At 45.2% G+C, this 27,833-nt stretch overlaps 1 long non-coding RNA gene across 1 annotated transcript in view; it reads right to left on the reverse strand.

Moving 5' to 3' along the window:
• LOC126203868 (uncharacterized) overlaps positions 1–27,833 on the reverse strand; it is a 564,020-nt gene that overhangs the window by 310,914 nt on the left and 225,273 nt on the right. Inside the window, exon 2 of the long non-coding RNA XR_007540400.1 lies at positions 21,947–22,017. This is a non-coding gene — a long non-coding RNA (uncharacterized LOC126203868). The remainder of the gene's footprint in view (positions 1–21,946; positions 22,018–27,833) is intronic.

The following is a 27,833-nucleotide window of genomic DNA, read 5'->3' on the forward strand; positions in this document are numbered from 1 at the left end:
TACACACTACTTAAGCAAACTTAAACTAACTTATGCTAAGAACAAGACACACCTATGCCCCAGGGAGGACTCGAACTTCCGGCGGGAGGGGCCGCGCACAGTCCGTGACATGGCGCCTCAAACCCTCCACCACTCCACGCGACCTACGGGAGTGATGTGTGGCTTATGAGCAGCTGCTCGACCATGAAAATTTCTCGCCTAACTGTCATAGTACTTGTAGTGGATGCTGATGGAGTTTGGAATTCCTGTGTGATGCTCTGGATAGATGTCTGCCTATTACATATTACGACTCTTCAACTATCGGCGATCTCTGTCAGTCAACAGACGAGGTCGGGCTGTACGCTTTCGTACTTCACTCTCACATCGGAAACAGTGAACCTAGGGGTGTTTAGGTGTGTGGAAATCTCCTGTACAGACGTACGACACAAGTCACACCCAATCACCTGACCACGTTCGAAGTCCGTGAGTTCCGCGGAGCGCCCCATTCTGCTCTCTCACGATGTCTAATGACTACTGAGCTCAGTGATATGGAGTACCTGGCAGTAGGTGACAGCACAATGCACCTAATACAATAAACGTATGTTCTTGGAGGGTGTCCGGACTCTTTTGATCACATAGTGTACATGTGGTGTCACCGCCAGACACCACACTTGCTAGGTGGTAGCCTTTAAATCGGCCGCGGTCCATTAATATACGTCGGACCCGCGTGTCGCCACTGTCAGTGATTGCAGACCGAGCGCCGCCACACGGCAGGTCTAGAGAGACTTACTAGCACTCGCCCCAGTTGTACAGCCGACGTTCATAGGAATGGTTCACTGACAATCACGCTCTCATTTGCCGAGACGATAGTTAGCATAGCCTTCAGCTACGTCATTTGCTACGACCTAGCAAGGCGCCATTACCAGTTATATTGAACTTATTATACTTTTGTATCATCAAGAGCGATGTACTCCAATTATGGATTAAAGTTAAGTATTACATCATCCACGTACTTTATTTGCAATTCTCAAGACATTGTCCTGTTCCAGACCTCAAGCCAGTCTGCGTGTAATTAAACGTGTGCATTTCGGCCTCCTCTAGCAACACGGTGTTGGCTCTTCTGCCAACACTTCAGTACATATTCGGCAGGTCACCGTAGGGTGTGCGGCGGAGGGTACCCTGTACCGCTACTAGTCATTTCTTTTCCTGTTCCTCTCGCAAACACAGGGACGGAAAATCCTGTCTACGGGTATGTGCCTCCATATGAGCACTATGTTCTCTTATCTGATCCTCGTAGTCGTTACGAAGAATGTACGTTGACAGCAGAGAAACGTTTTGCAGTCAGTTTCAAATGCCGGTTCTCTAAATTTTCTCAATAATGTTCCGCAGAAAGAACATCGCCTTCCCGGCAGGGATTCCAACTTGTGGTCAGGAAGCACCCCCGTAATACTAGCGTGTTGCTCGAACCTACTGGTTAATAAACCTAGAAGCCCCCTTCTGAATTGCTTCGATGTCCCTCTGTAATCCGACCTGGTGGGGATCCTAAATACTCGAGCAGTACTCAAGAGTGGGTTGCACAATTGCTCTACATTTGGCCTCCCTCACAGATGTACGACACTTTCCTAATATTCCCCGAGAGACAGAAGTCGATAATATGCCTTCTCTATCACAGTCCTCACATGCTCCTTCCGTTTCATGTAAGTTTTCAACGTTATGCCCACATATTTAAATGATGTGACTGTTTCGAGCACTGCGGGTTTGTTTCTCCTGCTCATCCGCATTAACTTCCATTCTTCTACATTCAGAGCCAGATGTCATTCATCACACCAACCAGAAGTCTTGCCTCAGATTGCTGCTCACTTTGTCCGCCAGATCATTTAACTTTTTGAGGCTTCAGTCTTATAACTGGTTTGATGCGCGCCGCCACCAATTTCTCTCCTGTGCCAACCACTTCATCGCCACTTGTAATCTACGTCCTCAAATTACTGGCTGGATGTATTCCAATCGTTCCTCTACAGTTTTACTCTCTACAGCTCCCTCTAGTACTATGGAAGTTATTCCGTGATGTCTTAAGAAATGTCCGATCATCCTGTTCCTTCCTATATAGTCAGTGTTTCCCGTATATTTATTTCCTCGCCCATTCTCCTGAGAAGCTCCTCATTCCTTACCTTATCAGCCCACCTAACTTTCAGCATTCTTCTGCAGCATTACACCTCAAATGCTTCGATTCTCTTCTGTTCCGGTTATCCCACAGTCCACGTTTCACTACCATACAGTGCTGTGCTAGAAACGTACATTCTCAGAAATTTCTTCCTCAGATTAAGACTTACGTTTGATACTAGCAGACTTATCTTGACCAGGAATGCTGTTTTTGCCAGTGCTAGTCTGATTTTTATGTCTTTCTTGATCCGTCCGTCATGGGTTATTTTGCTACCTGGGTAGCAGAATTCCTTAACTTCATCTACTTCGTGATGACTAACCCTGATGTTAAGTTTTTCGCTGTTCTTATTTCTGCTACATGTCATTACTTTCCTCTTTTTTCGATTTACTCTCAATCTATATCCCGTAGTGATTAGGCTATTCAATCAATTCTTCTTCAAAAATGGTTCAAATGGCTCTAACATCTGAGGTCATCAGTCCCCTAGAACTTAGAATTACTTAAACCTAACTAACCTAAGGACAAAACACACATCCATGCCCGAGGCAGGATTCGAACCTGCGACCGTAGCTGACACGCGGTTCCAGACTGAAGCGCCTAGAACCGCTCGGCCACCAGGGGCCGGCAAATCTTCTTCACTTTGACTGATGAGAAGAGCGTCATCAGCGAATCTTACTGTTCTTTTATTTCCCTCATTGCTTCTTCCGTGTGTACATTGAACAGTAGAGGGGAAAGACTACATCCATGTCTGACGCCCTTCGTAATCCGAGCATTTCACTTTTGGTCGTCCACTCTTATTGTACCTTCTTGGCTCTTGCGCATATTGTATATTACCTGTCTTACCCTATAGCTTACCATTATGTTTTTTCAGAATTTCGAGCATCTTGCACCATTTTACAATGTCGAATGTTTTTTCCAGGTGGACAAATCCATCCGTGTATGGATTTTTCTTTAGCCTTGCTTCCATTATCAACCGCAACGTCAGAATTGTCTCTAGGGTAGCTTTACCTTTCCTAAAGGCAAACTGATCACTTCTAACGCATCCTCAATTTTATTTTCCATTCTTCTTTATGTTATTCTTTTCAGCAACTTCGATGCACGAGCTGTTAACCGGATTGTCGATAATCCTCGCACTTGTAAGCTCTATATAGCAAGTAACAGCGGTCCTATTACACTTCCCTGGGGCACTACGGGGAAACTCAAGACTTTTAGCAACTGGCAAAAGGTATTCCAGGTTGCAATATAGTACTCGAAACCAACAGTATATTATTTTACGTATTATTCCACAAACATGAGAACGAATATATGAATCACCTAATGAAGAATTTATGGAGGTTAATTTTATTTCACTTATGTACATTTTGAACACACTTAGCTTTTCACATCTCTATCTTCTTCGATATCCTTTCTTTTTATATGTAAGCTTTACATCATCCACAATGTAGCAACTCTGAATGCAGCTGATTGCTGCAGCTATTAGTTTGTAAGATTGCAACCGCTTATTAAGGTTTTTGTGGTCAGCGGGCTTTGTGTTATGAAGCATTTCGTATTCTTGGCACTTTGATCACTGCGGTGGTAGCCGCACACCAAATATACTTCGTCGTTTTATAGCTTAAATGCACTAAAGCAAGCGAAGAGACATCTAAAGAACGGCCCTCGCTCTTTTATCACAGATCTCTGCTATAAGCGTCCCTACTGTACTGCCAAAGATTTGACGAAAGGGCCCAGGTAAGTATTTGTCGGCGGCCGTCAACACTACTACACGCAGTCGGGCTGTGAACACTACATTGCTGACGTCACATGGATGTGCGCGCAGGCCCGTATTTATCGTTGGCCACGGTTCGGGCGGTTTTCATTGGTCGGCGGCCTGGAGGACCTTCATTGGTGGCGACGTTCAAAGCATACCACAGCATTCGTCTTGGAAATACATGTAGTCTGCGCAGTTACGCCACATCGCTACGACGGCTGCATTGCTGTCTCTCGGCCTGGAGTTACAGGTTCTCCCTCTGCTTCGCTTGAACGACCCGTACACATTCATAGCGAAAAACTGACAACTCTGTAAACAGCTTCACAGTGTAATCGCAAAACTGCGTCGCCGTAGTTTCTTCAAAAGACGCTTAGCGAAGAGTCAGAGACAGAAATCTACTGTCACGGGATGGCGCACAAACTTATGGTAAATTCTGTTATTTTATCCTTGACAGTTCTCGGCGAGGAGTTAAGGTTTCCTTTATTACCATTAATTAAACTGCTGACCTTGGTTGCCAGCCAAGAATTACAAAAGCTCAGTTATCGCAGGCAGAGACTCCCAAGAAATGAGGAACAACTCGCAAGCACGCAGAGAAGCGAGTAATAGGCAGCCAAAGCAAATGCCGTACCGCAGTGGCTAACTCGCAGCTTGGACAGATTTTCGGGAGGACCGAGGTTCATACCCCTGTCAAGTCATTTTGATTTACTCTCTCCCGGTTTCCTTCAATTAACTGAGGCAAAAGCTGACACGGTTTCTTTAACGAGCTAATGGTCCAGTGGTTAAAACACTGGTCTCGCATTCGGCAGCAGGGTTTCTGACAATCTCGTTCGGCTATCTAAATTTCGGTTCTGCGAGATTTTCCAGAATTGACTGTCGTTGCTGTCGAGATGGCTGATTTAAAGCGTTCACGTCATATTTCCCCCACACCCTCGTTCAGTCGCTGCCTGCGGTACATTTCCACTGCCCGTATCGTCGACTGGCAGTTAGTTATAGCCTAGTACTTCCTTCATTCCTTTCCTCGGCGTTGGCCAATCCCAACTTGACCCTAACGTGAACAGACAGCCTCTACGTTGTCAGAATTGGATCGTAACTGTCATGACTGGTACAAATTATTCACTGATGGTTCCAAAACGTCATTATGACAATAATTCTTGCTATCGAAAGGAGCGTCGGTATTACCTGGTGAATGCGTTGCCGCTCATCGATTTATTCTTCACACAGTCGGTTTACAAGCTTCCCGAGTCCTGATACGTACTGTCTCGGCGAATGCCCTACAGCCTCTTACGAACGCAGCCGAAGGAAGTGCATTGGAACCCGATACGCTGCGAAGTCTCAGCACAGCAAAGGAGGTGCGTCAACCGGTTAATCTACGACGGATACTGGGTCGTGTCGGTATTAGTGGCAACGGACGTGTAGATCAAACTGGCGAAAATGGTACAGCATCTGCTTCCCACCGACATAGCCCACGAGACAAGCAAGAGAAACGAAATGGACAATTTTAGTACGCATGGTCGGCGACATCAAAAGCATATGGTACTGGGCGGTTCAGCAACGGATTCCACACCACCCTCGGTTTCTCAGCTTGGTACATCACGAGAAAAGGAACTGTTACTGTTAACAAAGAACAAGTCACACGTATGCTCATAAAACGAACCATTTGTTGAAATTAAATCCCCCTCCGTGTCGCGATTCCTGCCTCAGTGAAGAGGACGTTGTACATTTGTTAAAAGAATGTGATAAACATGCAGGAACCGTTATGCTCTACAATATTATAAAAACTAACGATTATTTTTTTTCTTAGTGTAGCTCTTACGTCCATAAATACTTCGTTACCAAATGTGTTCACCATTTCATCCGTCTTTCGAAAAGAAAACCTTATAATTTGATACCCGCATTTATACTAACGAAACATGAAACGCTTCGCAATTGCTAAATAAAAAATGCCGTGTGGCTAGGGCCTCCCGTCGGGTAGACAGTTCGCCGGGTGCAGGTCTTTCCATTTGACGCCACTTCGGCGACTGGCGCATCGATGGGGATGAAATGATGATGATTAGGACAACACAACACCCAGTCCCTGAGCCGGGGCCGGCCAGAGTGGCCGAGCGGTTCTAGGCGCTACAGTCCGGAACCGCGCGACCGCTACTGTCGCAGGTTCGAATCCTGTCTCGGGCATGGATGTGTGTGTTTCCTTAGGTTAGTTAGGTTTAAGTAGTTCTAAGTTCTAGGGGACTGATGACCCCCGAAGTTAAGTCTCATAGTGTTCAGAGCCATTTGAACCACTTTTGAACCCTGACCCGGGAATCGAATCCGGGCCCTTAGGAATGACATTCTGCGCGCTGACCACTCAGCTAACGCGGGGGGGGGGGGGGGGGGGGGGCGGACATTGCTAAATTACGTATGGGAATTGAATACACGTCTCTCTCTGCCCATCTCCTCATCCCTCTCTACACCTCCTCACCCTTCCTCCACCCTCTCTCTGTCCATCTCCTCCTTTCCTCTCTCTCTACCTCCATTTCCCTTCCCACGTTCCCTCTCCCCCTCTCAGATCATCTCCTCTTTCTCTCCCTCCGACTGACCTTCAGCCTCGTTTAGCTAACGAAACCTTGACTGGGAATTGAATTCGCTCAAAATGAATGCGTAAAAAAATGGCTAAACTTAAAACTACTTAAACGTAACTAACCTAAGGACATGACACACATCCAGGCCCGAGGCAGGATTCGAACCTGCGACCGTAACTGCAGCGCGGTTCCGGACTGAAGCGCCTAGAACTGCTCGTCCACAGCGGCCGCCTAATACCTAAATCGACTGGAATCACTTGTGTACAAGGCATGGGACACCTCTGCCGCTGCTGGTTCTGTCAGGGTAGTAGCTACAGTGACAGTATTACGCATCGTATTAATCTGCAAACAGGTACTACAAAGTTTTATAACAATTTGCATTCCGTAGTAGTAGTCTAACAGATATATACACACTACAAAAACATAACAACGATTATAATACCACGCCACTGATACATACACGAATGAAGAAACAACTTTTTAACATACAGCATTGCTACATTAGCTGTCAACCATAGCTGTCAAAACCACAACATTATATACAAGCGATAAAGGACCTAGCTTACACTTGCGAACAACAGCAGTTAACAAAGATTAAGATAAATATTTAAAAACTTGCCTGCAGATCGAAGCGCCCTATGCAGCATTAAGATTATAACACAGCGACAGCGCCGCCATGCCATGCGGATGCAAGTACTAGCATGCAAGAAAACAAAATTGTAATTTGTTATAATGTTACAACTTTTAACAAAGCGTATTTGGTTGCAGTTAGTCTGAAGATCGCGATACTGCCGAAATAGGCCTTCTCCTAATGTAAAACGTCTAGCAGTTACTTACAGCAATCTGACACATTACCATCTTTTATTATATGCCGATAATCCATAAATATAATTTTCCTGTTTTCTTTTAAAACCTACTACAAGGAAGAAAACAAAACAGCACGTAATTGTTGTAAGTAGGTTGTTTAGGTTTTATATTGGTAACGCCACGTAGCGCTCTGTATGAAAATCACTTGCTGTGCTGTGTGCAGTCTGTGGCTGGGTGGCATTGTTGTAATTGTGGTGTCACCGCCAGACACCACACTTGCTAGGTGGTAGCCTTTAAATCGGCCGCGGTCCATTAGTATACGTCGGACCCGCGTGTCGCCACTGTCAGTGATTGCAGACCGAGCGCCACCACACGGCAGGTCTAGAGAGACGTCCTGGCACTCGCCCCAGTTGTACAGCCGACTTTGCTAACGATGCTGCACTGACAAATACGCTCTCATTTGCCGAGACGATAGTTAGCATAGCCTTCAGCTACGTCATTTGCTACGACCTAGCAAGGCGCCGTATTCAATTGATATTTATATTGTGAAGCATGTACAGTCAAGAGCGATGTTCTACAATTATGGATTAAAGTTAAGTATTACAGCAACTGCGTCCGTTTTTCTAAGTTCTGATTTCCTTGTAATGTTCCAGACCTCACGCCAGTCTGCGTGTAATTAAACGCGTGCATTTCGGCCTCCTCTAGCAATACGGTGTTGGCTCTTCTGCCAACACAGCAGTAATATTCGCTATAATAGTGTTGGTCTGTTGGCTGTTACCAGCGCGTAGCGTTGCGCAGTTGGAGGTGAGCCGCCAGCAGTGCAACACTGCAACACTACGCGCTGTTAACAGCCAACAGACCAACACTACAACAGCGAATATTACAACAATGCCACCCAGCCACAGACTGCACACAGCACAGCCAGTGATTTTCATACAGAGCGCTACGTGGCGTTACCAATATAAAACCTAAACAACCTACTTACATTGTGAGTACAATTTTCCTTTAAAATCATGTACAACGAGGAGGACTAGATATGGGAATAATACTCTGTCAAATGCTCGACATGCCCTCCTATCCTAACTGAGACAGAGGCCGAAACGGCAGGCGTCCGCAACACAGCATAGCGCAGCATTTTCTGTTTCGCAGTCGGCTTTAAAAGAAAAGCTGTACATCGTTGTTTAAGAAAATATACCGTATTTTACGGAGTACAAAACGCACTTCTTCTTCGAAAAACTGCCTCAAAAATTCAGGTGCATCTTATACTCGCAAATAACATAAAAAGTCCAGTGTTTGATTTAAAGTTTCCACCAGTCTTAATAACAGCCATATATTCGATACCGCGGGGACCCTATCTCTATCTGGCAACATCGGATTCAACTGGCAGCAGGGGATTCACTAAATTTCTACCACTATTAGGGAGACACCACAAACCCACAACACTGTCTAGCCTAAGGTGCTTCATTGCAGTCTACGGGTCCAGTGAACTTGAACTGAAAGCGATTTGGATTATCGGTAACAGTACAATATTTTTAGCAGCTAGTTTCGTAGTAGAAAAAAATAAATGTATTCATATGATGCGGGCTATAAATTGAAAGTCATAGCATATGAACAAGGAAACAGGGGAGCTGAGCGGGACTTCCGCCCTCCACCAACAAAAAAAAAAAAAAAAAACCATTCGCGATTGGAGGACTAGTAAAGAGTAAATTAAAACCACGAGGAAGAGTGAATGTGCAAATACAGGACTCAATGCAAGATGGTCAAAGCAGAAAGATGATGTATTGAAATGGATTCAAGGACACCGTCAAAATGGCACTGGAACTATTACAAAAATGATTCAAATACACACTCGTAAGCTAGCGCGATGTGGAGCTTCACAGATGTTAAAGATACAGTTGGTTGGCGCAACATGTTTATGAAGTGCCATGGACTTAGCAGGCGAACCAAAATCAAAATACCTCATAAAATGCCACAATAGTACGAAGAAAAAATATTCTCATCGCTTCATTATTCAACATAGAAAGAAAACCAGCGTGGAACTAAACCAAATAGCGAATATGGACGAATCTCGTCTGGCATTTGATGTGCCGACTAAGATACCTGTTGCAATGAGAGGTGCTAAAACTGTAACTATACAAACAAGTGGACATGAAAACTTGCACCACACTGTTGTCCTTTCATGTTGTGCTGATGGCACTAAACTAAATCTATTTTCGAGCGCAGAACAATGCCAAAACCCTCTGAAATACCGCCAGGTGGTGGTGTTCACATACATGACAAGGGTTGGATGGACGAGGTTGATACGAAATTATGGATTAACAGAGCGCGGGATAGAAGGAAAGGCCTTTTATCGAAGAAGAGTTTTCTTCTTGTGCTACATCAATTTAGTAGTCATTTGATAAATTCTGTGAATGAGAGACTGAGACGGGGAAATACAGAGCTTTCTGTTATTCCGGGAGGACTTCTTTCAGAACTGCCACCTCTTGATGTCTTGATAAATAAACCATTTAAAGAGTATATGAGAGAGGAATGGAACAGAAGGGAGGATGGATGTAACCCAACATGAATTCACACCAAAGGGAGCTTTAAAATAATATATAATTAAACAAGTGTGGTAGTGGATAAACAGTCGTGTTCTAGAGTGGAACTTTCAAGTGCGGCATAAGTAACACTCTCGATGGCGATGAAGACCATCTTAGGTATGAAGAGGACAACGGTGACGACGAACAGGAAGAAGAAGAAGAAGAAGAAGAAGAAGAAGAAGTAGTTCAGATAACGACTTTAAGAAATTACAAAGGTCAGTTCGGTTTTATAAATCAAGAATTTTTTTTAGTCTGGTTTTGGTATCTAATAACAAAAATGGTAAAAATGCCATTTTAAAGAAAAAATGCTTAAAAATTAAGGTGCGTCTTACTGTCCGTATGGTCTTATAGCCCATAAAATACGGCACGGCCTACGTCTCTCTGAATGTATATTAGAGTATTGTGTAAATCTTTGAAGTTGGTCAAGAGCTTCTCGAGATTCTTACAACAACCTTTCCCTATTATACACTACTGACCATTAAAATTCTTACACCAAGAAGAAATGCAGATGGTAAACGGGTATTCATTGGACAAACATATTTTACTAGAACTGACATATGATTACATTTTCACGCAATTTGGGTGCATAGATCCTGAGAAATCAGTACCCAGAACAACCACCTCTGGCCGTAATAACGGTCTTGATACGCCTGGGAATCGAGTCAAACAGAGCTTGGATGGAGTGTACAGGTACAGCTGCCCATGCAGCTTCAACATGATCAAGAGTAGTGAATGGCTTATTGTGACGAGCCAGTTGCTCGGTCACCATTCGCCACACGGTTTCAATTGGTGAGAGATCTGGAGAATGTGCTGGCCAGGGCAGCAGTCGAACATTTTCTGTATCCAGAAAGGCCCGTACAGGACCTGCAACATGCGGCCGTGCATTTTCCTGCTGAAATGTAGTGTTTCGCAGGGATAGAATGAAGGGTAGAGCCACGGGTCTTAACACATCTGAAATGTAACGTCCACTATTCAAAGTGCCGTCAATGCGAACAAGACATGACCGAGACGTGTAACGAATGGCCGGATGATACGCCAGAATGGCGAACACGAATACACGCTTCCAATGTGCCTTCACCGCGATGACGCCAAACACGGATGCGACCATCATGATGCTGTAAACAGAACCTCGAGTAATCCGAAAAAATGACGTTTTGCCATTCGTGCAGCCAGGTTCGTCGTTGAGTACACCATCGCAGGCGCTCCTGTCTGTGATGCAGCGTCAAGGGTAACCGCAGCCATGGTCTCCGAGCTGATAGTCCCTACTGTTACAAACGTCGTCGAACTGTTCGTGCAGATGGTTGTTGCCTTGCAAATGTCCCCATCTGTTGACTCAGGGATCGAGACGTGGCTCCACGATCCGTAACAGCCATGCGGATAAGATGCCTGTCACCTCGACTGCTAGTGATACGAGGCCGTTGGGATCCAGCACGGCGTTCCGTATTACCCTGATGAAGCCAACGATTCCATATTCTGCTAACATTGGATCTAGATCAACGCGAACAGCAATGTCGCGATACGATAAACCGCAATCGCGATAGGCTACAATCCGACCTTTAGCAAAGTCGGAAACGTGATGGCACGCATTTCTCCTCCTTACACCAGGCATCACAACAACATTTCACAAGACAACGGCGGTCAACTGCTGTTTGTGTATGAGAAATCGGTTGGAAACTTTCCTCATGTCAGCACGTTGTAGGTGTCGCCACCGGCGCCAACCTTGTGTGAATGCTCTGAAAAGCTAATCATATCACAGCATCTTGTTCCTGTCGGTTAAATTTCGCGTCTGTAGCACGTCGTCTTCGTGGTGTAGCAATTACAATGGTCAGTAGTGTACATTACGTACATTTATATACAAGAAATATTTAGCCTGTGTCGTGTACAAGTCTGAATTAAATCGGTCGAGGACTTTTTGAGTTTTTCGATATGAACGTTAAACAACCACTTGTCTTTATATAATAATATAGTCGTAGATACAGATTACAGATCGAAGTGTAAAAATTTGTAGCTCCTATTCGAATGGTGCAGTCACACTAATCTCGCAGGTCGTTCGATTGTCTTTCCATAATTTGTGTTTTATGTTTTATATTTATTTTATTTTTTTTAAATTTTGTTATCAAGTGTGATAAATTTCCTGTTAGTATGATTATGTGACTTTATCTGCCTCTGCATGAAATCAATAAAAAAATGCCTACTTGTGTTGCATCCCTAATGAACTCTCGGGATACCACATCCGCCTCCCCTCCCCTTCCTTCCACACAACAGGCGGCGGTCCACGTGCACACAGCACACATTAGGGGGAGCGGTCGGAGTACGCGAGGCCGTTTGGCGGCGCAGGCGAACTGCACGAATTGCGTCATCGCGAGGCGAGAGCGCCAGCGGACGGCACGGAATATTAATGCGCGGCCGAAAACGTACCACGCCATAAGCGTGGCCGATCAAAGAGAAAAATTAACCGGCGCAGAGCGAAATTTATGGCCCGATCGGAATGAAAGTGGAGCAATAGGCGCAAAAAGCCGCGCCAACTAGGGTAATGGGCGAGACAGCCGATACCTAAAGAAGCTGCAGTTATGAAACACTTTAATGAATGCTAACGGCGTGGAACGACAAAGCAGAATTAGATGACGCAACCCCAGAAACGAGAAACATGGATCACACGCAAATTCAAGACACTGTGAAGTAGTTAATAGACGCAAAACGGAACTACACTTATTTTCGCAACGAAAGGTCTCGTCACAAATTTTAGGAGAGTGCACCCACATGCAGTGCAACGAGGTCAGAGCAAACTGCAGACCTTTTTATTGTACTCTTCCAAGAGCGACGGCTCGTAATTTAATGTCCCGAGCAAGAACTGACGGCGAGATCGACAAAGTGCTGCAACAAGAAAGCTCGGTGGTGTCTGCAAAACCGCAATGCCGAGGTTGCTTCCCTGCATGACCGTGGACAGTGGCCTGTGTTGAGTGAAGCGAGACATTTTCATGGAACTGAGTTGTAGCTGTCGAGCATTTCGGTGGTGAACATCTAAATGGAGATCTATCGATCGCCAGTGGGCACTAAAACTAGGCCCTTGACTCTGAAGTGACGTCAATGCAGAACTAAAAGAATGCACCTTATGTCCTGTCATGCGTATTGGGCCTCAATTTGTTACGGAGCAATTACACTGGACTGAGGTAGATTCACATTCACATACAGCATGTATCGTTTACTTGTTTCTCTACTGTAATTGTAGGTTTTGAACAATTATGGCACAGCAGACTTCAGCTGCTAGCTGATTATCGTGTTTATTAACCACTGTGCCCACTAACATCAAGCGTTCATTTCGTCCGAGAAAAACCGTGTTCTGGGCAGATTCTCAACATAATTCTGCATATACGTAAAGAACAAATACGACAGAGGGCAGTGATACAGTAAATCATAACAAACTCGTGAGGAATATTCATACACTCACCAAGGAATGCAGTTTAATGCACTTCATCCAAAGTCTACTACAGAACAGGCAGTTCTTTTTCACCCTGAACAACAGGTAAAGACGAAGGTGAATCCAGAAGAACGGTCTACCTCAAGGCAGTGTGTTGGCGCCTCTGATGTATAATATCTAGACCGATGACGAATCTGTCGGAACAAACAGAAGATCTTTCCTTTGTGCCGACGATACAGCTGTTGCATCCTAACAAGAACGGCTGAGGACATACAAATGGAACTGAGTGCATTCCTGCAAGATGTGGCAGAATACTATGACAATGACAATAACCACCTGAAGCCCAACCATTCGAAAACACAGGTCTGTACGTTTCACTTGAGAAGTAGACAAGCTGGGAAAAAATTTGAAGTAACGTGGTGGGGCAACCAACTACGATACTGGTATACCACTATATACCTCCGAGTTAATCGCGACAGCACACTGATTTTCAAAGACCATTGCATGAAGCTGAAATTCTGCGACCGAAATAATAATATACGCGCGATCACTAACAGCGGATGGTGAGCTCAACCAAATGACCTACGTACGTCTGCACTATCCGTACGTTTCTCTCCGGCAGAGTACGCTGCACCAGTCTGGCAGAACTCCAGACACGTTGGCAACGCTCTTAACGAGACAGGCAGCATTATAATTGCTTGCCGCGACCAACTCCAGTCGACAAAATCTATCATCCTGTAGGCATGTCACCCCCGGATATCAGACGAAGAACAGCGGCAAAGGTTAGGAAGAAAAAAACACGAAAATGATTCCAGGCGTCCCATGTCTGGAAGCGATACATCACGTCCTAGGCTAAAATCAAGAAAGAGCGAACTTTCTTCGAACTACTAAAGCAATTACATCCTCACCTTGTGCTTGCTGAATAGAACTGTGGCGAAATAAGGCAAGTACAAGTAATAGCCAAAACCAAAAGGAAGCGCCCGCTGCCGGATTCCAACCACCCTAACAGACATGGAAGACGCTGAACAGACTGCGAAGTACTGTGACCAGGTGCAAACCAAACGTGGAGCGCTGGGGCTCTTTACTGGAGATGTGACCCGCTTCCAGATGATGAACATCAAACGGGCTGCCCGAAGTGTGCCCGCTTGATCACCTGGTTAGCTGGATCACCTGGTCTTCGCAAATGTTGCAACAACCACCAAGACAGCCAATTACTGGGCTTTAAAATCTGTTTCACATTTACAACGTCTTGCGTATACACACTGAAATGCCAAAGAAACTAGTATATTCATGCCTGCTCAAATACAGAGATACGTAAACAGGCAGAATATGGCGCTGCCGAACGCGTATATAAAACAACAAGTGTCTGGCGCAGTTGTTAGATCGGCTACTGCTGCTACAACGGCAGGTTACCAACATTTAAGTGAGTCTGAAAGTGGTGTTACAGCTGGCGCACCAGCGATGGGACACAGTATCTCCGAGGTAGCCGATGAAGGAGGATTTTCCCGTACGACGCGTAAACCGCGAATATCAGGAATCCTGCAAGAACGGGACCAACGACGAGTCGAGAGACTCGTTCAACGTGACAGAAGTGCAAACCTTCGATTTCAGTGCTGGGCCATCAACAAGCGTCAGCGTGCGAACCATTCAAGGAAACATCGTGGATATTGGCTTTCGGAGACGAAGGTCTACTCGTTTACCCCTGATGACTGCACGACCCACAGCTTTACGCCTCGCTTGGGCCGTAAACACCGACATTGGACTTTTGATGACTGGAAACATGTTGCCTGGTCAGACGAGTCTCGTTTCAGATTGTATCGAGCGGATGGACGTGTACGGGTATGGAGACAACCTCATGAACCCATGGACTCTACTTGTCAGCAGGCGACTGTTCAAGCTGGTGGGGGCTCTGTAATGGCGTGTGGTGTGTGGTGTGTGCAGCTCGAATGATATGTGACCCCTGATACGTCTAGATATGACTCTGACGTAAGCATCCTATCTGGTCGCCTGCACCCATTCATGTCCATTGAGAATTCCAACGTCCTTGCGAAATTTCAGCAGGACAATGCGACACCCCACACGTCCAGAATTGCGACAGAGTGGCTCCAGGAACACTCTTCTGAGTTTAAACACTTCCGCTGGCCACCAAACTCCCCATACATGAACATTATTGAGCATATCTGGGGTGTCTTTCAACGTGCTGTTCAGAAGAGAACTCCACCCCCTCCTACTATTACGGATTTCTGGACAGCCCTGCAAGATTCATGGTATCAATTCCCTCCAGCACTACTTCCGACATTAGTCGAGTTCATGCCACCGTGTTGCGGCACTTCTGCGTGCTCGCGGGGGCTCTACACAATATTAGGCAGGTGTACCAGTTTCTTTGGCTGTTCAGTGTATATTTGTACTTGTAAATAACTTTACAGTAGCGTCCTTGGTGCAAAGACGATAATAAGTGTTTATCATATCACGCTGGCATAAGTAAAAGATCCGTTAGAAAGAGTCGTACTAGACACTAAAGTAATTGTCAACTGGGTCGCTAATGATTTGCACCGACAACACTGACGAGATATTACGTATCACTTTATCAGTGCCTTGTGCCCGTGGCTGAAAAGCATCAGTAAATTAATAAAATAAGTAAGTACTTCAAAAATTAAGTTGCATAAATCGTTCCACGCTAGGACCATTGCGAAACAAGAGTGGCGCATAGTCAAAGAAGAGTGTGTGTTCCAGGTTTTCCACAGGGAGAGTTCTGCATCGGCACAGATAACCCGTGCTTCGCACTGTGCGAGAGAAACGGCGTCGTAACTGGGAAGTTTAAGTGTGATTCTGGCGGTGTACGCAACAAATGCGTTGTCGCGTCCAGGTTTACTAAAGTGGAGCCAACGGTCTGACCGAGGCCGCAGAGACGTGGGTGATGCTGTCAGCGAAGTGCAGATGTTTCACCGTGCGATTTCGTCCTTTTCGGTAAGCGGAAGGAACACGTGGGGAAAGAGATTTTCCGGCGATGAGAGGTTCCCACAGCGAACGGAGACCTCTCATTACTACAGTGTGTTGAAAAACAGCAACGTATTTGAGTGCAGAGCAGCACTCAATAAAAATAACCTGGCCTGCCATAATAATGTGTTACTTACTGAAGTCCCCTTGTATTTGTTCTCCAGTGAATTACAGTCACGTTATGTAAGAAAAAAAATCAGCTATGGCTTAATACGTTTTCAGTAACATCCACCATACAGTATAGTTCTTTGAGACTTACGTCGCAGCTAACACAAAGAGACATTATCCGTGCCCAAACCGCTACTAGAAAATTAAAATGTCGCGAGGCGAGAGCAAACGAATCGCAATGAACACGGAACCGTCCAGTATCGCGAGGAGGCAGATAAGTTCATTACGTAATTGCTCTTGAAGTTGTCACTGCTGTGAAGGACAGAGACTTGAGTGTTGCCAAAAAGAAACAAAAGTTCGAAAATACGCTGGGAAATTTCTGAACACGCCTAAGACGTTTATTACACACAGGCGGTTCATATAAAGGCTGCAGTGTAACTGTACATGTGACCAAAAGCATCAAACGCAGTATTTTTCGCTACTAGCAATAAGTGGTAACTAAACAAACTCCACTGAAATTACTTGGAGAAGGTAAGTAAGAGAATGTGGCGCTATGACTTCAAACAGTCGCTTTACTGGCTTGTATAGCCGCAACGTAATATTTGGGCGTGTCGGTCTTGTCCATCATTCTTAAGTTAATGCGAAAAATTTGCTTTGCGTTTTGTGAGATATGTTTGTAGTGCTACATTCATTTTAAAGATAGGATTTTTTTTTTACTTACAGCCTGACTCTTTAAATCGTTGTTTATTCACTTTCGCAGAGGAAATTATTGCTTACGGTAAACGAGAGACTCAGAGGGCCACAGACACGAGTTCCCAGGTAGATGCCGTGTTTCTTGACATCCCCACAGTCTTTTAAAGAACAATACCTTCAGCTGAGTTACTGGCATTAGATGGTCCCTCTGGTTGCTTACCGACGTACGGTTCTAAATTCAAAGTGTAAGCTGTTTTTACATCAACTTTTAATCCATACTTTGCTGGTTTGCTAGGGATATATTGCCTGAATGGAATGGGCAGTTTCTTCTAAATGCCAAAAGCTGTTCGTCAACAGTAAGATATTCACTAGGCAAAAAATATTTTTGGCAATTGTTCGTGAATAGTTCAAGTACCTCTCTGATAGGACCCGTCAGTCTCTCTGCGGACACCTCTATCACGGATATTATCAAACTTAAGACATCTCAACAGAAACCTGAATCGGTTTTCACTTATGCATAAATGACATGATTCAAGCCATTTCCCTTTGAGTTATCCCACAATTTCGATATACTCTTCCTAGAACATCTCAAAGATCCACACAGATATAAGAAACCAATGAAAGCTCTGATCTCTATCGCATCCCATTCCCTAGAGAAGTTACCACAAACTTCACTGATGGATATATTAGTGCATGTTGCGATAATGCTTATTATGTTTTCATCCAAGAACAAATTCAGAATTTCTATTTCTTTTTTATACGAGCTTGATTTTTTGGTCCAGGCAAATGCGTAATAATATTACAAGATCTGCTTCTAACAATGGTAGGATATTTATTTTTCCTCCATTTAGTTATTCCATGTTTCGCTAAAAGAAATGCTTCCTCTTGAGTTACTTCTTCCTGGGCCTCATATTCATCATTCTGTGGCACTTCTTGTTCTGTTCCTGAATCATGGCCGCTTTCATGAACACAGTCTTCAGTCTCTGAGTCAGCGCCATCACTGTGAGCATCTTCATCACTCAGCTCATTGAACCATTCCAACCATACATTGGGATCTCTACAAAACTCTGTCCGAGGTTTTTTTGCTTTTGACATTTCTTCCACAATCTGAAAATAAAGAAAATACTAGATAACACGGAAGGTAACTGCAGTCAGTTTCAATTAGTCCCTATTTACGCACATAAAAGATTGAATCTAATAATTACTTTGTTTCAGATTGTGGCAGCAGAGCTCTCGCGGATGACTGGCGTCCTCCAGACTACAATAATGTTTCACAAACAATGTACCTTTTGTAACTGAAAGCTAATGCTAACTGCTGGAGAATTAACAGAAAGGTACTGAAAATGGCGCGACCTCAGTCCTGCCCTGTCAGACAAAACTGAGCGGGAAAGTCATGTGGATGACGAGTGTCTAAAGCACCGTGTGATTCTTCTCGCTCGTGTAATTCTAAGTGATGCCGCTAGGAACATTGCCTTTAGTTCATAAAGATGCCACCCCGAGCGTTTCCTGCCTGCAGCCATCTATGGCTTCCTCTCTGTGTTTCCTGTGTCGTTATTTTAAGTTTTCTTCCTTTCGAACACGAATTTTATGTCCGTTGAAACTAAAAAGAGTAAAATTGTTAGTGAATGTTGTATCTTGAGTAAAACAAAGGGAGCATGAAATATGTCGTTGCAGAAAAAGACAACAATCCAACGTGTGTTAAACTCTAACGAAGTTATTGCTGTTCTTATGCAATAATCGTTGCCCCTCCGAAAAAAAAAAGGTTGGTGCACAATTTGATAAATTGAAGGACAAGACACATGAACATCAGTTCGCAACGTTGAAACGTGGACTTTGTTCTCCATTTTAATCAACTGAACAGAAAGCTTCAAGGGAAAAACAATGCTGTTTGAGACATTTACACACATGTTAGCTTTGACATAGATGCTGACACTTTTTGTTTTCTCACACTTCGCCAGTTGCGGCTTATAATGATAATGTTAATAAGGGGTATTCAGCCAGAGAGACCTAAGATTACGCGATGTTGGGCAATATGTTGCCTCTGGATTGTGTGTGTGTGTGTGTGTGTGTGTGTGTGTGTGTGTGTGTGTGTATGCATGTGTATGTTTACGCAATGTTTTGCACCGCCATCGTAACTGACACCTCACTGAGTGAAACTTTAAGACAACAGCAGTTGGAAACTCAGTCTAAAAAAAATGAAGGCAATGGAGAATAAAAGGTAGAAATTGCTAAGAAGGCTATTTGAATCTAATGAATCGCAAGTCGAAAGAACTAATTCTGCAAGAACAAGGGCTGATAAGTGGAAGAAACTACTAAAAGCAAGAACAAGGGAAAATGTGAATAGGCTTATTTCTGATGTCGTCATTAGTATTCTGTAAAAATGGCAGTTTTCCACATGGCAAGACTCCACGCTGCCTCATCTCTCCAGGTGTAATTTCCGCTTCCCTTTACGTCGTCTATCGCCTTGTATCTCCTCGTTCCCCTGAGTCTCCTTCCAAAGCTTCTGTTGCCAAGTACTCCCGTCTCAACTAATGTTCCAGGCAGTTCTTTCTTGCCCTTACTGCCAGCAGCTGTCTGATGAAAAGGATGAAAATTACCTTTGTATTTACTGCGGGAAACGATACAAGCAATCAAAAAGAAATCAAGAATGGGTACATAGATGTAAAAGGTGGGCGCACAAGGATTGTGACACAGGAAAAACATTTTTTGTGTGCGTAGCTTTCATTTTGGACAATGACGATGAAGAGCCCTTTAAATAACATTCAAACTTCTATGTAGACCGTATTATGCTAAAAAAGTCAGTGAAAAATTTGTTTACTGCGAGTAAAATTTTTGTGTTTTACCATGTTCAGTGACTACCAATAAAACATATTTTGAAAATTTCAGTGCTGTGTTTTGTATACTCATTGTCGTGTTTTACGACACGCGTAAACGCGCTGCCGTACGTGCGTTGTACCTGGAACACGTTTATGCACTCGAATGGAGCATAAATTGAAAGTATTTTGCACTCTTAAACGCAGAGCCGGCCGCGGTGGTCTCGCGGTTCTAGGCGCTCAGTCCGGAACCGCGCGACTGCTACGGTCGCAGGTTCGAATCCTGCCTCGGGCATGGATGTGTGTGATGTCCTTAGGTTAGTTAGGTTTAAGTAGTTCTAAGTTCTAGGGGACTGATGACCACAGATGTTAAGTCCCATAGTGCTCAGAGCCATTTTTCTTAAACGCAGAGTCAGAATCACATGAGATTACTCTAATAACCTCGTTAATAAGCCTAAACAATTTTAAGCACATTTAATCTAATCTGAAAATTTAAAAAATTCCGCAAAATAATCCTCGTAAATGTGGTCCGGTCTCCCCGGCGCAGACAACTTAGACGTCGGTTTCCTCTAAAACTAGCGACTGTAGTAAGGAAAGCCGATAGGCAAGTACTCAGGAAAGGCCCCTTTACAATGTACCTAAGATTTACCAAAATCCGGGATTAACACGTCTGACGATCCCCTTGGCAGCTGCTATAGTTCAATTCTTTAACTTGGCGGCTCGCGCATGCCCGCCCAGACGCGGGATATTGCTGCGTTGCCAGTTGCACGCGCCAAGAAAAGCAGCGCCATAGTATAGTTCGCAAACTTACGTATAGGGGGGGAGCGCGCACCACGGCTGCATTAACCCTTTCGCTGCTACAGAGACGTGCTCCCCGCATTCCGCGCTGTGCGCGATTTTGTCATCGCTGCACTGTTCGCCTGTGCAGACACACGGTGTTTCGACTGCTTCGACACACTTTATCATTCGATTTCACAAAAACTATTTGGCCCAATAATTTGATTTTTACACATCTTCTTGACTGATACCTTCCCCCCATAAATGGCTTAATTTTGTTTCGATGTACGACGCAGTTATTGTGCAGCATTAGATGTAGTAAACTATTGCACAAAATTTTGAAGAGTATGGTCGATTTTAGTTGCCACTAGAAATTTCAAAAAATTACATTCAGACGAATAAAGAAAATATTAAGCACCGAACACGGTATGAACTCAGAACTCTTCGCTCAGCATCCCAACAAATTAACCATTACGCTAACGCAGCTCATCATTTAATAGATCTTCCGAAGGACTTTAACATATCACGCAAAATACCGACAAACACTGTTGGTATGACTATGAATTACTCACGTTTCGTCGAAGTACAATAGGAAATAAACAATTACTGCTGATCTTAATTACGAAAAAGCGGTTAGTGAGAATGATACAAGCACCTTTCCTTGCTACCGCCTGAATTAGGAGGCTTATTGCTTGTTTGGTTTAATTAATTAATAGAATATGAAGCAATTGGTATAAAGAATGCTTTTTCCAAACTTTCTATAAAAGAAAGTCTGCTATCAAGACATTGCTTTTGTTCAATTACTTTATTTATGACTGAACGTTTCGAAAAGAAGACACTCGTCCGTGCTGTACACTGCAGTCGAGCTCTGGCAACGTCGTTCTCTGTCCATTGGCTGACTGTGTTTTGTGACGTCAGGTGCGCAGAACGAACTTAAACTCGGCCGCCGTCGTAAATGACGCACACTTTAGCACACTCCCCTCTGGCCGGTAGCTTCTGAACCGAGGGCCGGGAGGGAGATGCATCACGGACCAACCAGTGGTGTGGGCGTGTGCGCGAGTACATTGGGGTGCAGGGCAGGCAGGGGGGAGGGGGGGGGGGGAGAGACGGGCTCCGGATTTAGCGCGTCATCAATAACGCGGCGTCGCGGACACGCCGAGAGCTCGAGGCCCGCAATAAATCACAACCCGCGGCCGGAGCCACAAAAAGCCCAGATTGGAAATTCCCGTAGCGGGCGGCGGGCAGCCCTGTGACCGCGGATCCTCACCGCCGAAGCCCTCCGCTCTGCTGTACTGTCCGGTGTACTCACGTTTCAGTGGAGCCGCAGGTGCGCTTCCATGGGTGTGTCGGCAGCAGCGGTGTACGCCTCCCGTGCTCCGCCTGCAACACAACAACACGGCATCGCTCAGTACACGCCACTGCACACAGTCTATATTGACGTTCTGGGCCAGCACCACGCGAAGTCTGCTCCGCGGAGCCTTGGACCTCCGCAAGCCCTCTGAGACGGCTCCGCCAAAATAAACTGAAACGCCATACAAACTGCTATAGGCATGCATATTCAAATACAGAGATATGTGAAAAGGCAGAATACGGCGCTGCGGTAGGCAACACCTATATAAGACAACAAGTGTCTCCCACGCTTGTTAGATCGGTTACTGTTGCTACGGGGGCAGGTTATCAAGATTTAAGTGAGTCTGAACGTCGGATCTCCGAGGTAGCGATGAAGTGGGGATTCTCCCGTACGACCACTTCACTACTGTACCGTGAATATCAGGAATCCGGTAAAATATCAAATCTCCGACATCGCTATGGGCTTTCGCAGCCGAAGATCCACTCGTGTACCCTTGCTGACTGCACGACGCAAACCTTTATGCCTTGCCTGGACCCATCAACACCGACACTGAACTGTTGATGACTGGAAACATGTTGCCTGGTTGGACGAGTATCGTTTCACATTGTATGAAGTGAATGGACGTGTATGGGTATGGAGACAACCTCATGACTCCTTCGACCCTGCATGTCAGGCAGGCCGCTGTGGCCGAGCGGTTCTAGGCGGTTCAGTCTGGAACCGCGCGACGCTACGGTCGCAGGATGGAATCGTGCCACGGGCAAGGATGTATATGATGTCCTTAGGTTAGTTAGGTTTAAGTAGTTCTAAGTTCTAGGGGACTGATGACCTCAGATGTTAAGTCCCATAGTGCTCAGAGCCATTTGAACCCTGCATGTCAGCAGTGACTATTCAAGCTGGTGAAGGCTCTGTACTGGTGTGGGGCGTGTGCAATGACATTGGAATACACGTCTAGATACGACTCGGACAGGTGGCACGTACATAAGCTTCCTGTCTGATCACCTGCATTCATTCATGTTCATTGTGCATTCCGACGTACTTGGACAATTCCAGCAGGACAGTAAGACACCCCTTACGTCCAGAATTGCTACAGAGTGGCTCCAGGAACACACGTTCTCTGGCTACCAACCTCCCCAGACATGAACATTATTGAGCATATTTGGGATGCCTTGCAACGTGCTGTTCAGAAGAGATCTCCACCCCCTCGTACTCTTGCCGATTTATGGACAGCCCTGCAGGATTCATGGTGTCAGTTCCCTCCAGCACTACTTCAGACATTAGTTATGCCACTTCGTGTTGTGGCACTTCTGCGTGCTCGCGGGGGCCCTACACGATATTAGGCATGTGTACCAATTTTTTTGGATCTTCAGAGTAGTTAACACACACTATTTAGACATACCCCGAAATTCTTAATTTTTAAGTGGTTTGTAGTGATTTAAAGATTTTAAACGCCATATGTTAGGAATTTTTAAAAAAAGAGAAAGAGCGCAGTTCTCTGAAACTCACATATAGCAAACGTAATCCGAAAAAAACTTTGAGAACTTGGCAAGAGAGGTATTTTGGTAATTAACAAATAAAGTGTTTTTGTGTGTACAACAGCTGTCGAGATATGGCGTGATACGTTTGACGCACTAATTGAAATTAAGGACAGATATTTGTCATGTTACAGACACATCCATACCTCAAGTCAATTCTAAATTTCTAACGCGTTTTTTGTGCGATGTACATACAGTTTTCTACCGCAGCGGATAGAGAAGCGCCACTTTGCTGTAACTACGACAGGAAATCGTGCAGGAGGCGGGTGACCATTTCTGATGATTTTCATTATGAGTCTAAAAAAAGCTCACAGGTCGCAGAAAGTAGTCACCGGATGTTAACGGAACTCTTATTTTCGTTGAGCGTTTCAGACGTAGCCCACCACACGACCGCAACGCTCTATGAGTAGACTTACAAGACACGACGTTACTATATTGATGTAACAGAAGTACACAGAGACAACTAGCAAACGAATGGTAGGTGTCTATATGCCACACCGTTATTTCTGTCCTTACGTGACTGTAGTAACTTGATGCCTTACGGGTCGAAAGACAGCCTCGTCACAGCACTGTACTCTTACTGCTTTGTGGCATAGGGTGACAGGCTACCCGCGAAACACGTTATGAATATAAAGCAGTTTCATTACCATCTAATCACTATTTTCTGGACGTGTCAGCTTTTTTACAATAATTATTTTAAAATAAGTCCAAATTTACATCAGACTATAATGGATCAACGACAATTTTCCACCTGACATGCCAAAACTTTGCGACGTTTCATTCGTACAGCCTGACTCTTTACAGAATGGCGTGGCGGAGAGCGATAGTAATTTTTGACAGCGGAATCTCGAGAAACGCTAGACGTTATTACGGAGTCGCTAAAAGAGAAAATGGCGTCACATTCCTGAACTGAAGTAATATGAAAATGTTGAATAGCGAGGTAACGACGTTTCGTAGCATTTTAATAACCAAAACGTTCGGGACTAGGACCTTTCTCATACAGCCGTAGCTGCGGATTCCAAAGGCTTGCATACGAGCCAGCAAGGCATTGCTCGTGCACTGCAGTAGTAATGAAAATTTCCAGCGGCTCGCACATCCACAAACGCGCGAGACTCGACATCCAGCGAGTAGCTGGAGCGGCGGGCTTTATAACAACGCGACGACACAGAGACGCGCGGTCACGCTGAGACGGGTCTTTTTGAGCGCAGGCGCCGTCGCACGGTCGCAGGGTCGCTCAGGTCGGCTCGCGGAATGTAATTACTGGCGCCGAGCTCCCCCGGAGCACAGGATTCATCTCCATCTGGCTGGATTCCCCGGCACAGCCGCGGCGATCTTAATTTTCTGCACAGCTGGTTCACTTAATTAAATGACGACCGCTCTCGACCCGAGCTGTGACTTAGAGAGAGAGAGAGACGGCTTCGTAACTCCCACTGTGTTTCACTCCCTCCCCCTCCAACATGACAGCGGGAGCCCACCCGTGTCGCGGAGTGACGAAATTCTCTTCCCAACCATTTCCCAGTTCTCTGCACCACGTCCATTGCACAAACTGTTTTCTTTATTACGCTTCATTTACTATCAGCTTCATATGGCTAACGTGATTTTTCTTCAGGCGGAGTATCACAGCCACGAACTGACTGAAGGCTAGAGGCATGACATTTAAGTAGCGGCATTGATATTTATTGCATTTTACACGATTGCCCATTATCATATGCTATCTAAAAATCGAACAGATTAAAAACCCAAAACTTTCTGGCAGACGAAAACTGTGTGCCGGACCGAGACTCGAACTCGGGACCTTTGCCTTTCGCGGGCAAGTGCTCTACCGATTGAGCTACCCAAGCACGACTACCGCCCCGTCCTCACAGCTTTACTTCCACCAATACCTCGCTCGCCTCCTACCTTCCAGACTTTACAGAAGCTCTCCTGCGAACCTTGCAGAACTAGCACTCCTGAAAGAAAGGATATTGCGGAGACATGGCTTAGCCACAACCTGGGGAATGTTTCCAGAATGAGATTTTCACCCTGCAGCGGAGTGTGCGCTGATATGAAACTTCCTGGCAGATTAAAACTGTGTGCCGGACCGAGACTCGAACTCGGGACCTTTGCCTTTCGCGGGCAAGTGCGCTACCAACGGGGCGTGAGTCGTGCTTCGGTAGCTCAGTCGGTAGAGCACTTGCCCGCGAAAGGCAAAGGTCCAGAGTTAGTGTTTCGGTCCGGCACACAGTTTTAATCTGCCAGGAAGTTTCATATCAGCGCACACTCCGCTGCAGGGTGAAAATCTCATTCTGGAAAGATTAAAAACCCGTGTAATTGCGAGTAGGACTCTCACACCGAGAGTTCCGTACAATCTTCACTATGTATTCAGATAGTTCATCCATCACGGAAAACTAGATTTTCGACATTTTTTTCCTGTTATCCATATCCATACTGGCAAGACATCAAAATATGTAACTGCGTTGACTTGCATGCTTAAATTTTCTGCAGAGCCAAGACATCAGAGACCTTAACATGAGACAGTTTTCAACTTGATACCTCTACGTGTTCCTGAGAAATAGGAATCTTAACAGTCCGATAGATAGACAGACGGACATAAACTGATCTTATAAGGGTTCTGTTTTTACCGATGGAGGTACGGAACCGAAAAAATATTCACAATTTTATCCAATACAATTGGCTTCCTGACATACAAAAAGGGCAGTAACTTTGTACTTACAGGTACCAAAAACGCAACAGGATGTGCGCGAGTTCATTATCATAGCTGCTAATGTTCACCATGCCACGTCGAAGCACGAATAGATGTCAGTCCGATAATAAGAAAGAGACGTTGTCGATTCACAAACGAGAGCGTACTCGTGCAAGCGTCAATTTTAACAATAATAACTGCAATACAATGACGCTCATCATTAACACGTTAGTAACACTCGATGTACTCACTTTCGTACTGATTCAGGAACTGTCTCTGCTGTTCGCACGGGAATCAACCTGAGCAAACATGCAGTTCTATACAGCAGTGGTTAAACAAATTGAAATTCTGGTAAAGGCTGTAGTCTATGACAATTGGATTATACACTGAAGCGCCAAAGAAACTGGTATAGGGACGCGTATTCAAATACAGAGATATATAACAGGCAGAATACGGCGCTGCGGTCGGCAACGCCTATATACGACAAGTGTCTGACGCAGTGTTAGGTCGGTTACTGCTGCTCCAATTGCAGGTTATCAAGATTTAAGTGAGTTTGAACGTGATGTTACAGTCGGCGGACGAGCGATGGGACACAGCATCTCCGAGGTAGCGACGAAGTAGGGATTTTCTCGTACGACCATTTAACGACTGTTTCGTGACTATCAGGAATCCGGTTAAGCATCGATGCGGCCGGGAAAAGATCCTGCAAGAACGGCACCAACGACGACTGAAGAGAATCGTTCACAGTGACACAAGTGCAATCCTTCTACAAATTGCTCCAGATTGCATTGCTGGGCCATCAGCAAGTGTCTGCGTGCGAAGCATTCAACGGAATATCATCGATATGGGCTTTTGGAGCGAAGGCCTACTCGTGTACCGTTGATGATTACACGGCACAAAGCTTTACGTCTCAGCCCGTCAACACCGACATTGGACTGTTGATGACTGGAAACACGTTGCCTGGTCGCACGAGTCTCGTTTCAAACTGTATCGAGCGGAAGGACGTGCATGGGTATGGAGACAACCCCATGAATCCATGGACGCTGCGTGTCAGTATGGGACTGTTCAAGCTGTTGGAGGCTCTCTAATGGTGTGGGCCGTGTGCAGTTGGAGTGATATACGATGTACGACTCTGATAGGTGATACGTACGTTAGCATCCTGTCTGATCACCTACATCCATTCGTGTCCATCGTGCATTCCAACGGACTTGGGCATTTTCAGCAGGACAATGCGACACGCCACACGTCCACAATCGCTACAGAGTGGCTCCATTAACACTCTTCCGAGTTTAAACACTTCCGCTGGCCGCTAAACTCCCCGGACATGAACATTATTGAGCTTGAAACTTCCTGGCAGATTAAAACTGTGTGTCCGACCGAGACTCGAACTCGGGACCTTTGCCTTTCGCGGGCAAGTGCTCTACCATCTGAGCTACCGAAGCACGACTCACGCCCGGTCCTCACAGCTTTACTTCTGCCAGTATCTGGTCTCCTACCTTCCAAACTTTACAGAAGCTCTCCTGCGAACCTTGCAGAACTAGTTCTTGCAGAACTAGTCCGGGCGTGAGTCGTACTTCGGTAGCTCAGATGGTAGAGCACTTGCCCGCGAAAGGCAAAGGTCCCGAGTGCG

This window comes from Schistocerca nitens, chromosome 9 (genome assembly GCF_023898315.1).
Source record: "Schistocerca nitens isolate TAMUIC-IGC-003100 chromosome 9, iqSchNite1.1, whole genome shotgun sequence".
NCBI lineage: Eukaryota > Metazoa > Arthropoda > Insecta > Orthoptera > Acrididae > Schistocerca > Schistocerca nitens.